The 14,785-nt window shown below is 39.2% G+C and overlaps 1 long non-coding RNA gene across 1 annotated transcript in view; it reads left to right on the forward strand.

Annotated features, from left to right (window-relative positions):
* Nucleotides 1-14,785, forward strand: part of LOC145286197 (uncharacterized) — a 239,429-nt gene that overhangs the window by 133,067 nt on the left and 91,577 nt on the right. The gene's annotated exons all lie outside the window — the stretch shown is intronic.

The following is a 14,785-nucleotide window of genomic DNA, read 5'->3' on the forward strand; positions in this document are numbered from 1 at the left end:
TAATAAAATCAAATATTATCGGGCATTTTATCGAAGTTGAGAGATAACGCCACTAACGACCCCTGGCGGGAAATATGGGCCAAACAAGGGCAGTACATGCAGACCATCGAATATTTTATCAATTAAATACTTTGTGTGTGTGTGTGTGTGTGTGTGTGTGTGTGTGTGTGAAGAAAATCAAATTTTACGATTTTTAGGGATAATAAATAAATAAATTGACTTCTTTTAGTACAGAGAATGTGGAAAGCACTAGTTTTTTTTTTTTTTTTTTTTTTCGTCTGAAAACAGACTTTAATAAGCGAAGTACTTTTCTTTAAAACAAACAAAACAAATTTTACGATTTTTAGGGATAATAAATAAATTGACTTCTTTTAGTAAAGAGAATATGGAGGGCAGACCATCGACTATTTTTAGTTTTTTTTTTCTTTTTTAAATGAATAAATAAGCAAACTCACTTCCCCGTTAAATTGTTTTATTAAAAATATTTTTTTTTTACGCAAACTTTTCAATAAATGTTTTTCCAATTATATTTTGATGGCGCTCGCTCGCCCAGTTTATTTTCTGTTTTTAATAAAAAAAAAAAAAATGTTCCATGAAAAAGTTTCCCGTTCTCATTAATTAAATCGAAACATTTCAATTAAACAATTACGGATATATGTTCTCTTTCACTTTTTTTTTATTTACTTTTTTTCAGAGTTCTTTCCGAAAGTTTAATTTTTTTGTTATTTATTTCATGCTTCGGCCATAGTTTAATATAATGTTCTCCCCTAAATTTGGATAGCAGGTGCGTGAAATAAAAATGGCGTTTCCAATTTCGGCAATAAAGTGTAGAAGCACCACGATTTATTTTAATTTTTTTTTTTTTTTGCATAGTTTTTCTGAGTACAGTAATACAAACCCAAATAGTCGATCTCCACATTCTCTTTATTAAAAGAAGTCTATTTATTATCCCTACAAATCGTAAAATTTTTTTTTTTTTTTGTTTTTTTTTAAAGTACTTCGCTTATTAAAGTCTGTTTTCAGAGGTGTATCAGAAATTTTGTAGGAAGTTTTGACATCCCTAACATGAAACTGCGAATAAAATATAAAAACTCATAATTTTTCTTTTAAAAGTGGGTTGTTTATTTTCTTTATCGAACATACTTCCAAAATAAACTATTAAAGTTGTTTAAAAAATAATAGAAATATTATTTTTTTATTTAAAAAAAAAAACAGTGTTTACAAAGTAAAGTTCCGGCGCATCTTCATGCAGCCATTTTTTTTACATAATGAAATCAATTGAATTTTACAAGTTAATTTTTTTTCAATTTTTTAAATTTAAAAATCTATCAAAATTTTTCTATTGGTTAAATTTTTACGATATTTTCAGGGTCAATGTGAAATTTTTATGCTCTTTCCAATAAACCGAATATAATATTTTAGACAAAAGTTTTGTTTTTTTTTAATTCACGCCCTCCCCCATTTTGAAATGTCTATTAAAATTTTAATAATTAATTTACTCACCAAAGTTTTATATATCACAAATTGAAGATAAAAAATCAATAAATACTATATTGTAAATTAAAACAAAAAAGTGTTTGTTTTTTTAGGGGGGGGGGGATTTACCTGTAAAGTTCAAAGTGTAAAACCTTTTCTTTTTTTTTTAAACCACGTTGATTTTTTTATTGATTTTTTAGTTGGCAGCTTATGTTCTGTTTATATTGTCCAGTAAGTATTGGACCCTGACGACATTTTTTTCTATTTTCATTCAATATTTTCTTTTTTTTTTTAGATATTTAAAAAATTCACTCGATAAAGTAGAATTAAAATGTATTAAATCAAAAATTTATGTATTTCTTTGAGAAAAGAAAAAAAAAATCCTCGACTGTTTTTTTTTTAAGGCAAAAACTTATAAGTAAAATTTGAATATTTTTCAACTATGGGAACACATGTTTCTTCACGCACAGCGCTAGACGGCTAACGCGAACGTGTGGGTTTTATTTCCTTCTGTCCATCTGTAGTTCTAAACAAGAACAAACCAGTACTTCCGGTGTTTCGATAAGAACGTAAAAATGCTTACGTAATGGCGCCTTTTTCAAATAGTCGTTTAAAAAATTCTTTTATTTAAAAAATAAATGGAATTTAAAGTATAAATATGGATAAATTCTTAACGATGAAGGATGGAACTACACATTGAATAGTATTTTTTATAGGTAATTGATTTTGGAATTAATATCGATTTTTTATAATCGAAGTAAGTAAAATTTCGTTGATTTTCTTCAAATCTTTTTTAAAGAAAACCGATTTAAAAAAACAAATATTGCATAATTTGCTATTAAACCTGTTATTTTTTTTTTAATTTGGTTTTTGCTCCTTTAATTGAAAAAAAAATTAGGGTTTGAATTATATTTTACAAGTAGTTATAAGCTTGTAAAGATAGGAGGTCGAATTATTCAATTTTTTTTCATGCATTCTTAAATAATAATAATAAATTTGGTTTATTTTATTGACACTACACCATAATCACGTGATTAAAATTTTAGCAGCCAAAAAATTGGGAGTCAAAAGAGTCACAAGTTCCAAGGTTTATCTTAACTACAACAGAACACTGACCAATAATTTTTTTGATAGGTTTTCGGGGTTGTTGACAACAAATCTGATAGTCAAACCCGTCGCAATTTTACCATTTGCATGTTATTAACCCCTGGACCCTCGTACTATTTTGCGCCATATCACCGTATTCGTTAACATTTACCGTCTTCGCATTTTTAATTTAAAGTTTAAAGCTCAGAAATTGTTATTTCTTTACTAAAGAAAAGGAGAAATTATTTATAAAAATATTTTTATAATATTATTAGGTTAGGATATAAATGTTTTAATTTTCAGAGTATCAAGTAAAAAGGAAAAAGAAGAAACAAGCAGAAAAGAGAAGAAATGCATGAATGCCAGATTTGCCTGTTTTCTTGAATTTGTCCTCAGTCGTGCAAGATTAAAAAAAAAGAAAGAATGAACTGCTTCATTGAAATTTTGTATCCAGTCGTGCAAGATTTCCTCAAAAATAGAACTCCTTTCAAAAAATACTTTTCGTCTGCCAATGAGAACTTTTGAACAAATTTTGTAAAAATAACGAAACACACAAGACAATTTTCTCTTGTAAAATTATTATAAAGTTTCAACTGAGTATTATGTTATCTTTTTTCTTTTTACAAATGACATACGGACAAGTATGCATCTTTTTTTTTTTTTTTAAATTTTTAATAAATTTCTATTTCTTTGATTGTATAGGCTATTTTGTCATTTATTTACTTTACAGAAAAAAAAGAGCGTACAGACGGACATGTCTTGTTGCGCAATTATAAAATTAAAAAAAAATTCTGAATATACATAATTTATGAATTTCTTCATAAATAACTTTTTTTTAACTGTTTTCAAAACTTTTCGAAATTACTTTTCCAGAATTGGCACAAGATTTCCGAGGAATTTAAAACTTAATTACCTCGCCTGTTATGTCTTTTTTTTTTTTTTTTTTTTTTTTATTACATTTTCACCCCAAACAAGGCACATTGCCACTCAAGTGTAGGGGCTACTATCAGGGTCAGCAACTACGGGGGCACTATGTAGGGATTTGGGCAGCAAGATGCCGGTTCACGTTGCACTTGAACTTCTGCATGTCAGTACAGTTAGGGAAGCATGATCCTGGAATGGAATTCCAGAGTCTAGCGGTTCTGGGGAAGAAACTACTGGAGTAGAAGGATTTTTTGCATCTAGGGATCTCTACTGTGTGGGGGTGGGATTTAGCTGCCTGTCGGGTTTGTCGAGGGTGTCTGCGACGTGGGGGCACAAGTGTCTGCAGTTCGTCAGAGCACTCACCATTAAAATACTTGTAGAACAAGCAGAGGGATGAAACATTTTGTCGATGGGACAGAGGCTGAAGCTTAGATGCCAGTTCAGGGCCTATCAGATTGGCGACTCTTTTTTGAACCTTGTCTAGGAGCGAGAGAGTAGTAGTAGACGCACCAGCCCAGATGTGACAACAATACTCCATACATGGGCGAATGGTGGCCTTATAGAGATACAGGATACTTTCAGGTGTCAGTAGTTTTCTAGCACGGTAGAGAGAGCCTACCTTTTTTGCAGCGGCCCTGGCAATGTTTTCAATATAATTGTTCCAGCTCATGTTTCCTGTGAACGTTAGGCCAGGCAGTTTGAAAGATGTACTCTCAGACAGGGAGTCACTGGCAATTGCTATTGGTGGCAGAGAAGGTTTCTTGTAGTTATTGAAGGAAACCAGTTTGGTTTTGGCAGCATTGAATGTGACCATCCATTTATGTCCCCATTCCACTACAGATTGGAGGTCATCCTCTAGTGTTTTTTCCATTTCTTTAGATATGTGTTCATTTGTTTTCCTGTCATGCCTTTTATAGAGTGTAGTGTCATCAGCATATATACCCATCTCAGAGGCAGTTTTGTCGGGGAGGTCATTAATAAATATCAGGAACAATAGAGGTCCAAGAATAGACCCTTGAGGCACTCCCACATTTATATCACACTGTTTAGATGTTCGACCGTCGAGGACAACCTGGATTTTTCTCTTGTCTAAGAAGGATTCAATTATGCTAAGTATTCTACCAGTGATACCGTATGATTTAATTTTCCTGAGGAGACCCTTGTGCCATACCCTGTCAAAAGCCTTAGATATATCTAGAGCTACCGCTCTGCCCTCCTCCGCTTTATCCAGTGAATGGTATATACGTTCAGAGATTACAGTGAGAATGTCAGCTGTGGAACAGGCTTGTCTAAATCCATATTGTTGGTCAGTCAGAAGTTTAGCGTCTGTAAGGTGCCGGACTAGAGCATGGTTAATTATGGTCTCAAATATTTTGGCGAAAAGTGGGAGGAGGCTAATGGGGCGATAATTTGATGGGTTAGTTCTTTCGCCAGAATTTTTGAATATTGATACCACAGAAGCAGTTTTCCAACAGCCCGGAAAGCATGATTCATTAAGGCATTTGTTGAAGAGTTTGGAGAGAACTGGAGCTACTTCGGCTGAGCACTTTTTTAATAGCACAGCTGGGATGAGATCAGGTCCGCATGCTTTGGAAGTGTCAAGATTTATTATGATAGCATATACCTGAGCAGGGGTGATTTTTAGATCGTCTAGCGTGGCGTCTGTCCGCAAAGGAAAGTCAGGCAGGGGGTGGTTGGTAGGGTCCAGTGTGGAGTTCGAGGCAAACCGGCTGGCAAGCATATTAGCTTTGTCAGTTGCTGAGCAAAGAACCTCGTGATTGTTGGTTAGTGGGGGAATTGTTGATTGCCCATTGTTTACTACACTGTTGTAGATTTTCCAGAAGTCACGATTTCCTAATTTTTGTGCTTCGATGCGTTTTTTAGTGGTTTCAGTAAATTCTCTCTTAGCTGTCGCTATTTCTTTCTTAACGTTATTTCTCGCTTCTATGTACTTCTGTTTGTTTGAACTGGACTTATGTCGGTTAAGTCTGCGGTATGCATGCTGCCTTTGAGCAATGGCAGTTGCGCAAGTCGAGGTAAACCATTGGGGAGAGTGGGGCTTGCTATAAAATTTCCGCACGGGAACATGTGCTTCCATTGCTGTTTTGAACCATTCAGTGGTCTCATTTGCGCACTGTTCAGCAGGAAGAGAAAAAATATTTCCCCATGGGGTATCTCTGATAAGATCTCTGATGGCTTCCCAGTCAGCCTTTTTAAAATATCTCGTTGTTTTGAGCACTAGCTCTTCAGTTTTGGGTCTAGAATTAAGGGCGATTTCTACCATTATCACTGTATGGTCAGCGTTCCCGAGTGGGCTGTTAGCATTTGTTGTACAATCCTCGGGAACTGTAGTTAGAAACAGATCCAGAAGTGATGCTTGTTGTTCTTGCTGGTCAGGGAAACGGGTTGGAAACGTAACCATTTGTGATAGGGAGTGAGATATAGCAAAACTATGTGTTGTGCTGCCCGCTGCATCTGTGTGAGTAGAGAATCCAAGCCAGTTTTTGTGGTGAACATTAAAGTCGCCAAATACATGAACTTGGGCGCTATTGTCAAGGGAGAGTGCTGTGTCTATACTGTCGGAGACTTTGTTTATTATGGTGCAGTCCTGGGTTGAGGGAGAGCGGTAGAGAAAATAAAAGTAGCTAATGTTGCATTGCATGTTTAGTCTAAAGCACATAAAGGCTTGATCGTCTGTTTCTAGGTTTGTTTCTCTAGTCAGGGGGAGGGTATTACGAATGTAGACTCCTAGTCCGTGCATATGTCTGTCAGAGTCCTTACGGCAGAGTGGGAGATAGATAGCCAGGCATGTTAAAGTAGTTAGAGGGGATGGAGGAGTGTAGGTTAGTCTCGCTTAGTGCTAAGATATCCGGGGTATTTGTTAGGAGAAATGCTTCAACATCAGCTAAATTAGTTCTAAGCCCACGGATGTTAGTGAATGCAAGCCTCAAGGGAGGAGGCAAGTTGAATTTGTTTGTCCCTAGGCCTGGTTTAAGCTTATTTTTAGATTTTAGTGTCATCATGTTTTTAAAGAGTTTCAGTAAGGTGAGGGGGAGCTGAACAAGAGGTTATGCAGGATATCAGACATGCAACACAAGTAGACCAATTGGCTGACCTTTCTTCAACTAGGACTGTGGCCTCGGGAAAGCCCATCAGGGATGAGTGCAGAGTCCTTTTCCATGCGTGACATGGCACTACCAGCAACCCGATATTATACAACTGTTGATGGAGCAGCCGCTCTAAGCGCTACCAAAGAGTTAGTACTACCAGTCGGAAACAGCAGCCAGAAACTGTCAATCCGGTACCCTCAGCCCATCAGAAGAAGATCACCCCAATCTAATTTCACAGGCATGCGTGCACTCCCAAGTGCCCAGTTATGAGGGGTGGGATGTGTCGGGAGTGGGGGAACGGCATTCAATGCCCTAGACAAGAAACAAGATCTACCACTAAGTGTTTTGTTGATTCACCTGTGATAGTCTCTAATTCAAATCGGTAGATTTTGAAACCAAATCGCTAGATTTTACACCTTATCGTTTTTTGTAATTGTTGGATATGCTACTATTTGAGACCTGACAATTACGTAGGTACCATTTGTTTTACTGGAGTTCAACATTTTTTTGTTATTATAATATAGAAGCACCTTAATTTATTGGACGAAGCATAAGGACCCTGGAAGTTGAGTGGCTCAAGGGGGGCACTTTTCGATTGACACCAGTTAACTGCCAACGCATATGTCATTTGAAACAAACATACACAACCTGATGTGTTTGTTTGACGGACCTGTACGAGAGTGCCCACCTCCTAAAAATGCGTGTTTTTCACCTTTCTTTTTTTTTTTTTTTTTTAAGTTTTTTTTTTTCCGACGATCATCATAGATTACAGACTTAGTAATCATATAAGGAAATTGCTTTTTCAAAAAGTGGGTGATCACTTTTCCAGGCAAATTTAGCACCCACTTTCTGGCCACCTAGTGAGAGGGCAAGTTTTTGTTTGTTTATTTTTTTTTCTGCTTTCATCAAGACACGGGGAAATTGAAAAGTAAAGAAAAACGTGTATATAAATACATGTAATTCCTTATGTTATCAGTGGTGACCATTTCTATACACGCAATCACATACATATTTTTGCCACAAATAAGTAGTTTTCCAGATATTAAGCCATGTAATTCTATATGTTATCAGTTGTGGCCATTTCTGTACGCGCAAGCACGCACATATTTTTGCCGCACACACGGTAGCTGTGGTAAAACATGCATTTTTAGGGGGTGAGCACTCTTACAGATCCAGCATTTGTTTTATTCGTTGATTTTAAATATTAAGAAAAGATTTAAAGAAAAAGTGGGAGGAATACATTTTTTGAATTTAGGAAGACTCGTCCATTTTTGCTAGGTAGGAAAACTGGTCCATCTTCTATCTTCTTCTTCTGTAATATAAATCTCACCTGTCTGTTTAAATGTATGTTTGTATGTCTGCCTAAAACTTTCAACAGCGGTGACGGATTTTCACGAGACTGGTGTCGTTTTGAAGCTCGACCCTTCGGACAACAAATATCGAAAAATTGGCTAAAAACATTAATTCCTTCAACCTCAATTGAGCACATTTTTACAGGGAGGGGTCGCTTTTTTCGCCGATATTTTCGAAAGTCAACCCCTCTTTTCGATTGCCAACCCTTAATTTAAACCTTCGCCACTTCTGGTTCGGTGATGGACGCAACGGCAAAGACGCCACTTTTTTTCACATTCTTTTCCTCCTTCATGGGTTCGAGCCTGCCTGCCTACTACCACTTTTTTTTTTTTTTTTTTTTTTGCTCAACTCACACCTCCAAACACCCAGGCCATGCCGGGCACCAAGGCTGGTTATTGAATAAATATCAACTGAAAACACATTTTATGACCATTATTGAATGAATTGTTTTTAAAAGAGAATACGCATCCCATATATTTTTTTTTTTTTACTTGCTTACTGTTGTTTAAAAAAAATAAAATTGATTTTTCTAAGTGTTCACTTTGTAAGTGTTAACTTTGTAAGTTTTTAGTGGTTCAACTTATTTTAAAGTTACATGCACGGTCAAAACGAAAGGAGGGAGTAAGTATTTTTTGACGGAGTGTCTCTTTAAAAATCTACCAAAAATCAACTAATTATCCAATCAATATGAAATTTTCACCAATTATTAAGTGAAGAATGAACTTCATAATTATGTATTTTTTTCCATAATCGATATATACATACACAACTACACAACTTTAAATCAGATGAAAAAGTACTAAGAAATATAATACATCGATATGTAGAGGTGGAATCGAACCCAAGACACCCAGTTACAAGACTGGAGAGGTCTTGGCATCACACCCCCATAGAAGTAGACTCGCCTGCTTGCATGAGAGGCGAGAGTGGGCTACTTAAACAAGACATTCACAGCAACGAGTGTGCTTTCAAATATACGTCATCTTGCCGACACTTTACATGGCAGATTTCCTATATCGGCGACCGATATAGGAAATCTGCTACAAACAATGTTGGAATATGGACAAACAAATACAGCAGACATTACTGCAACGGATCCTTGAGCTACAGCAAGAAAATATCGCCCAGCGAAGAGACGGAGAACAGTCCAGCAAGCCACTTACAAGGAGACCCGACAGACTTACCACAGAACCGAACTCAAAGTGATGGCGACTGGGCGATATTCATTGACTCCTAGAATAGATACAAGGAGATGTGTGGGTTAAGAAACGGGCTGAGAACGGCTTGTTCCCCAGAAGTAAACAGGCTGTTGTTCGACATGGTAGAAGCAAAAATACTGAACTCTATCACGGAAGAACAGCTGTTACGACACATGAAGCTCGTGGCCGTCAGAAGCTTACACAAAGAAATGTACCGGCAAGAATTCCATTCCGTAAGACAGAAGGAAAGGGAATTGGTTATGGACTTTGTGGCACGACTTCAATCAGTCGCAAAATTCTGCAACTTTTCAGTGACTTGTCTGAATGGGATAGGATGCAGTCGAAAAGTCAGCCACTCCAACGATATGGTAACAAGACAAATGATGGCAGGGCTGGCAAACTTGGAGCATCAAAGCAAGGTGCTGTCGGAAGTTGCGACGCTTACGACACTGGAAGAAAAATTCAACAGGCTTGTCAGCCTAGAGACCACGGACAAGTCTATCCCCCATCTCCACAGTAGTGTATACCCTACTACAACGAGCATACAGAGGTCGGGTCGCAGGCAGCGGCCTTGGGAAAACCAGATTGTATCAACCCTGAGAGACACTGAACCCTGTAAATGGTGTTGAAAGAGCTCACATCCTGACGGCTCAAAAGGACGAGGGGGTTGTCCAGCAGCAAAGATGACTTGTCACAATTGTGGCTTGACCAGATATTTTAAAAGAGTCTGCTAAAAACCAAACCAGAGATCCAGCAACAGATCTACAGTGGGAGTGATCGGAGCAGAATCCAGAACTTTCACTACCCAAAGGCACAAAAAGGGTTGTAACCGGATGAATTGCCAAGATGGACAAATAAAAAAGAGAAGTGAAGCCAACCTGATAAAACCAAAGGCCGTGTAAGTTCTGAAGAGGTACTCCTGATCCAGCACCAAACCTGACGGTAGAAATAACTCCGATTCCAGAGACCCATGTGGAATTTGGGCATATCTCCATAGGGCCAGCTGGCCTCCATACTCATTGCATTAATGCAATCACAGATACTGGGGCACAGACATGCTCTAGCGGACCAGAAATCCAAAAAATTCTGAAATTTCTAGACAAATATCTAGTACCGACCAATCACCAAATTCGGGGAATCACAGAAAACCTACTAAACATAAAAGGCGTGATATTTTCTAAAATCAGAGTAGGATCACAGAAAACACGTCAGATTATGTATGTATCAAAAAATATATCTGATTTCTGCCTGCCTACGTCAGCCCTTCAAGACCTTTGTCTGGTACTAGAGAATTTTCCAGACCCAACTTCCCAGCAGAACGTGGCAACTAGCGACGGCGGAGAGGCACCATGTGGGTGCCCACAAAGAACTAATGTTCCACCTAAACGGGACAATATCCCTTTTGCCCCTACGGAAGAAAATAGACCTTGATTGAAACAATGGATAAAGGAGCATTTTGAGTCCAGTGCATTCAATGTATGCCCACATCAACGGCTGCAGGCGATGAAAGGAAAACCCATGGACATCACGTTCATCCCGGGGGCCAAACCCTCAGCTCTCCACACCACAATCCTAGTCCCACACCATTGGAAGAAAAGAGTTAAGGAGGACCTCGACCGAGACGTGGCATTGGGCATCATAGAACCTGTACCAGTGGGTACACCTACAAATGGTGCTCCAGAATGGTGGTTGCACCAAAAAAGTATGGATCACCGAGGCATACGGTAGACCTACCCTATGAGAAACTCATCATATATGGTCTCCCTTCAACCAGGCATTGCTGGTGCCTGCGAAAACTAGAAAACCCGTCTGGGATGCATGGAATGGCTATCATAGCCTAACCCTCTCCCCATCGGCAAGAGATGCAACTACCTTCATCACGGAATGGGGTAGATACCGTTATCTTTGGGCACCACAAGGATTCCAAGTATCAGGAGATGCATATACACGCAGGTTCGACAATATCACTGTAGATATGCCCAGGAAAACAAGATGTATAGATGACACAATACTATGAGATGACTCTATTGAAACATCATTTTGGCATACTATGGCGTATGTTGCAAGGGTATAGAAAGCATGTTCACAACTTAGCAATAAAGAAAACCATTATACCAGTATATATATAAAACTACATTTTTTAAAACAAAACAAAGTTCATACATTAGTGCAATAATTGGGTAGTCACTTTAGGAGGTGTGATTGTGGCTTGTACATGTTAACCTCTGTGGAAGTGTGCACAAATAGAGGTTATAGTTCATATTTTACACAAGCGGTATATAACTTAATTATAAGTCTTGGATTGTTCATATTGTATTAGCCCTATGTATAATCATCTTACAGGTAACAATGTTTATATGAAAAATATGCAAGCCTACCTCATGTTTCTGTTTACTGTTCTTTGAGTTGCATGCTTATGAAGCGTATGGGTTTACACGTGTGCACTGTTTGGTGTCAAGCGAAAAAGAGGAAAAAAAAAGGAGGTAAACGGAAGGTTATGTCAAAGGTCACCGGAAATACATGCGTATCAAAGTTTATGTGATGTTTGCATGTGCTCCGCTCCATGCGTGTGTGCTACTACATCCAGCTTGTTCTGTGTCTGTGTGTTTGATCTAGACAAAGCAAATTTGCAGGTATAAACAGCTCATTATAATATTCCCTCCCAGATAGCTTGAAACTAAAAGGAAAGAAAAATGGAAAAGAGCATGCAGATGTATGTGGACCAAGAGTATTGGAATGAAGAGGAAAGAGTAAAAAAAATTTTAAGAGTTGTCGAAGTCTGCGTATTTGTGTGGAAATACTACATGACGACCACTTCGAGTCGTGCATGTTGCAGGAGTAGGTGCAGGTTCAGGGTCTGGGGTGTGTATGTCTGGTTCATTACATGGTGTGGAATAGGGTACCTGTTTGGAACAGTCACTGCATTGAGAGCATGGTCGTCTCCACAGGGTCTCCAGTCTCCTTCCGATTTCTTAGGTACCATGTGGAGTCGAGAAGACCATGGGCTGCTTGAAGGCCATATTATTCCAACGTCCATCATGTGTTGAAATTCTGAGCGGGCTAGGGCCAATTTTTCCGGGCACAATCATCGAGGCTTGGCATGTACAGGAGCACCACGGGTTGTAATGTGATGTCGCACATGATGTTTAACATTCTCCGTGTGGGAAAAGGGTTGGGTGAGCTCAGGAAATTGGTTCAACAGATCTGCAAAAATTGCGTTTGATGGGCTTGCTGTGCGGATGCAGGTTGTATAACAGGAAATCATACCGCAGTGAACAGAAAGAGATGTCATTGTGTCAGCTAAACAACGTTTTCTTAGATCAACGGAAAGTTGAAAATGGGAAAGAAAATCAGCAAGTATAAACAACTCACTATAAGTACATAAATAACTGCACCAAGAATCATCACCCCCAGAAATTTCACTTCACAGAAAAAGAGGTGGAATTTGGCGGGTTCTTGATAACGGAAAACGGGATAAAACCCACCAAAAAATGATTGAAGCAATACAAAATTTTCCGACACCAAAAAATATAACTGACATAAGATCCTGGTTTGGAATGGTAAACCAAGTAGCCTACGCTTTTTCTCAGGCCGAAGTAATGGCTCCGTTCCGGGAGCTGCTGAAAAAACAAAAAATCGAAAGTTCTACTGAGACAGCACACTCGATCGAATCTTTGAAGAGTCGAAAAAAAAGGATCACGGAAGAGATTGAGAACGGTGTAAGAACCTTCGAAGTGAACAGACCAACTTGTTTGTCGACGGACTTCAGTAGGACAGGCTTGGGATATTTTCTTTTCCAGAAGCACTGCAACTGTGCAACCGAAGCCGGACCGAAGTGTGGTGAGGACCGTTGGACATTAATCCTGGCTGGCTCCCGATTTACTAATGACGCAGAGTTCCGATACGCACCAGTTGAAGGAGAGGCATTGGCATTAGTCTATGGACTGGAAGCATGCCGCATGTTCATTTTGGGATGCCCAGAGCTGTTAGTCACTATGGACCATAAGCCCTTGGTGAAAATCTTCTCAGACAAAGCCCTGGAGGACATAAAGAACCCAAGACTAACTTCAAAGAATGGTCCTTGATGTACAAATCTGGAATAAAGCATCTCCCTGGCAAACTCAATGTGGCACCAGACTGTAGATCGAGATGCCCAGTAACATTAAGCCAGGAGGAAGCAAACGAAAAGGATATTGCATAAACCATGGATAGTGCCATAAGAGCGTCATTTAACTCCACCTACAAGCAGAACCTTAAATTAAGGGCAATAACATGGGAAAGGATTGTGGCAGCAGCTGCTACTGACGAGGAATGTCATACCCTTGCCGAATTCATATGAAATGGTTTCCCTAAATCTGCTGGAGACAATTCGCCGGCTTTGGCATATGAAAGTTGGAAGGAGTGATGATAATGGAAAATAAAATCCTCATACCCAGAAAACTGTGTGGAGGTAACGGAATCACTCCATTCGGCGCATCAGGGTGTCAATGGAATGTTGGCAAACACCATACAACGGCTGTTTTGGCCAGGATTGGACACGGGTATTCGTCAGATCCGCGCCCAGTGCAAAGTATGTAATGTAATGGCTCCGTCACAACCTAGGGAACCCCTAATGCCGGTCTCGAACACCGAGTTCCCATTTCAGAAGACGGTGACGGACTTTTTCAATTTACGAGGGAAGAACTACCCAGTATATGCAGATAGATACACCGGATGGGTAGAAGTCACTCTGATGTCGTCCGGGAATGCCAAGGCCATATGTAACGCCCTACGAAACTGGTTCTGCACATATGGCGTCCCGGAGGAACTGTCGATCGATGGTGGACCACCGTTTGACTCCAGTGAATATAACCGGTTCCTAGATAATTGGGGCATAAGGAAACGAACATCATTGGCATATTGTAACACTGTAAAGTATCTGAGGTAAATGATTGGAAACTGTGGAACGAGAAATCGTACCTGCCTCGTGGGTTTTAGAATTACTGATACTAATTGGTAAAATAAATAAGAGTTAAACAGAAAAAAGAAAAAGTCAAAGTATTGCAAACAGAAAATTATTGCTAAGGATGGACACAAGGAGACTTACTCTTGCCGGCACCTATATGGCCGGTTGGGGCCCTAACAAGAGTAGCAATGAGACAGCAGGTGGGCCCCGATAGAATAGCCCATGTTCGTACAGTGCTATCAGAAGCCGACGACTTGACCTGCGAAGTCAAAGTGAACGGAAGACCAATGAGGGCCCTGTTGGACACAGGAGTATCAGTCTCGTTGATCAGGTCCGATTTGGTTCAAGGTCTGAGGGGTAAGACTCGGATGAGAAGGCCGGACCTGCGAATATCCATGGCAGACGGAACCAGGATAAGACTGACAGGGATGATTGATCTATCAATACAGATTGGGGACTTGATGAGCAAGCACCACCTGTATGTCACACCAAGGCTCATTGGTGGTCTGATCCTCAGAGAGGATTGGTTGAGGGCTCGGAAAACCCAACTGAAGTTTGACCCCGCAACACTGATTGTTGGTGGCGTCAAGGTACTCTTGGGTGAGGGGAGAAATAAGACATTGGCATTCATCGTGGAAGACATCTCAACATCCCCAACCTGTGCATTTCTTTATCAGCAGGAATCCTACCCA

This window comes from Euprymna scolopes, chromosome 10 (genome assembly GCF_053919585.1).
Source record: "Euprymna scolopes isolate OS-2025 chromosome 10, ASM5391958v1, whole genome shotgun sequence".
NCBI lineage: Eukaryota > Metazoa > Mollusca > Cephalopoda > Sepiida > Sepiolidae > Euprymna > Euprymna scolopes.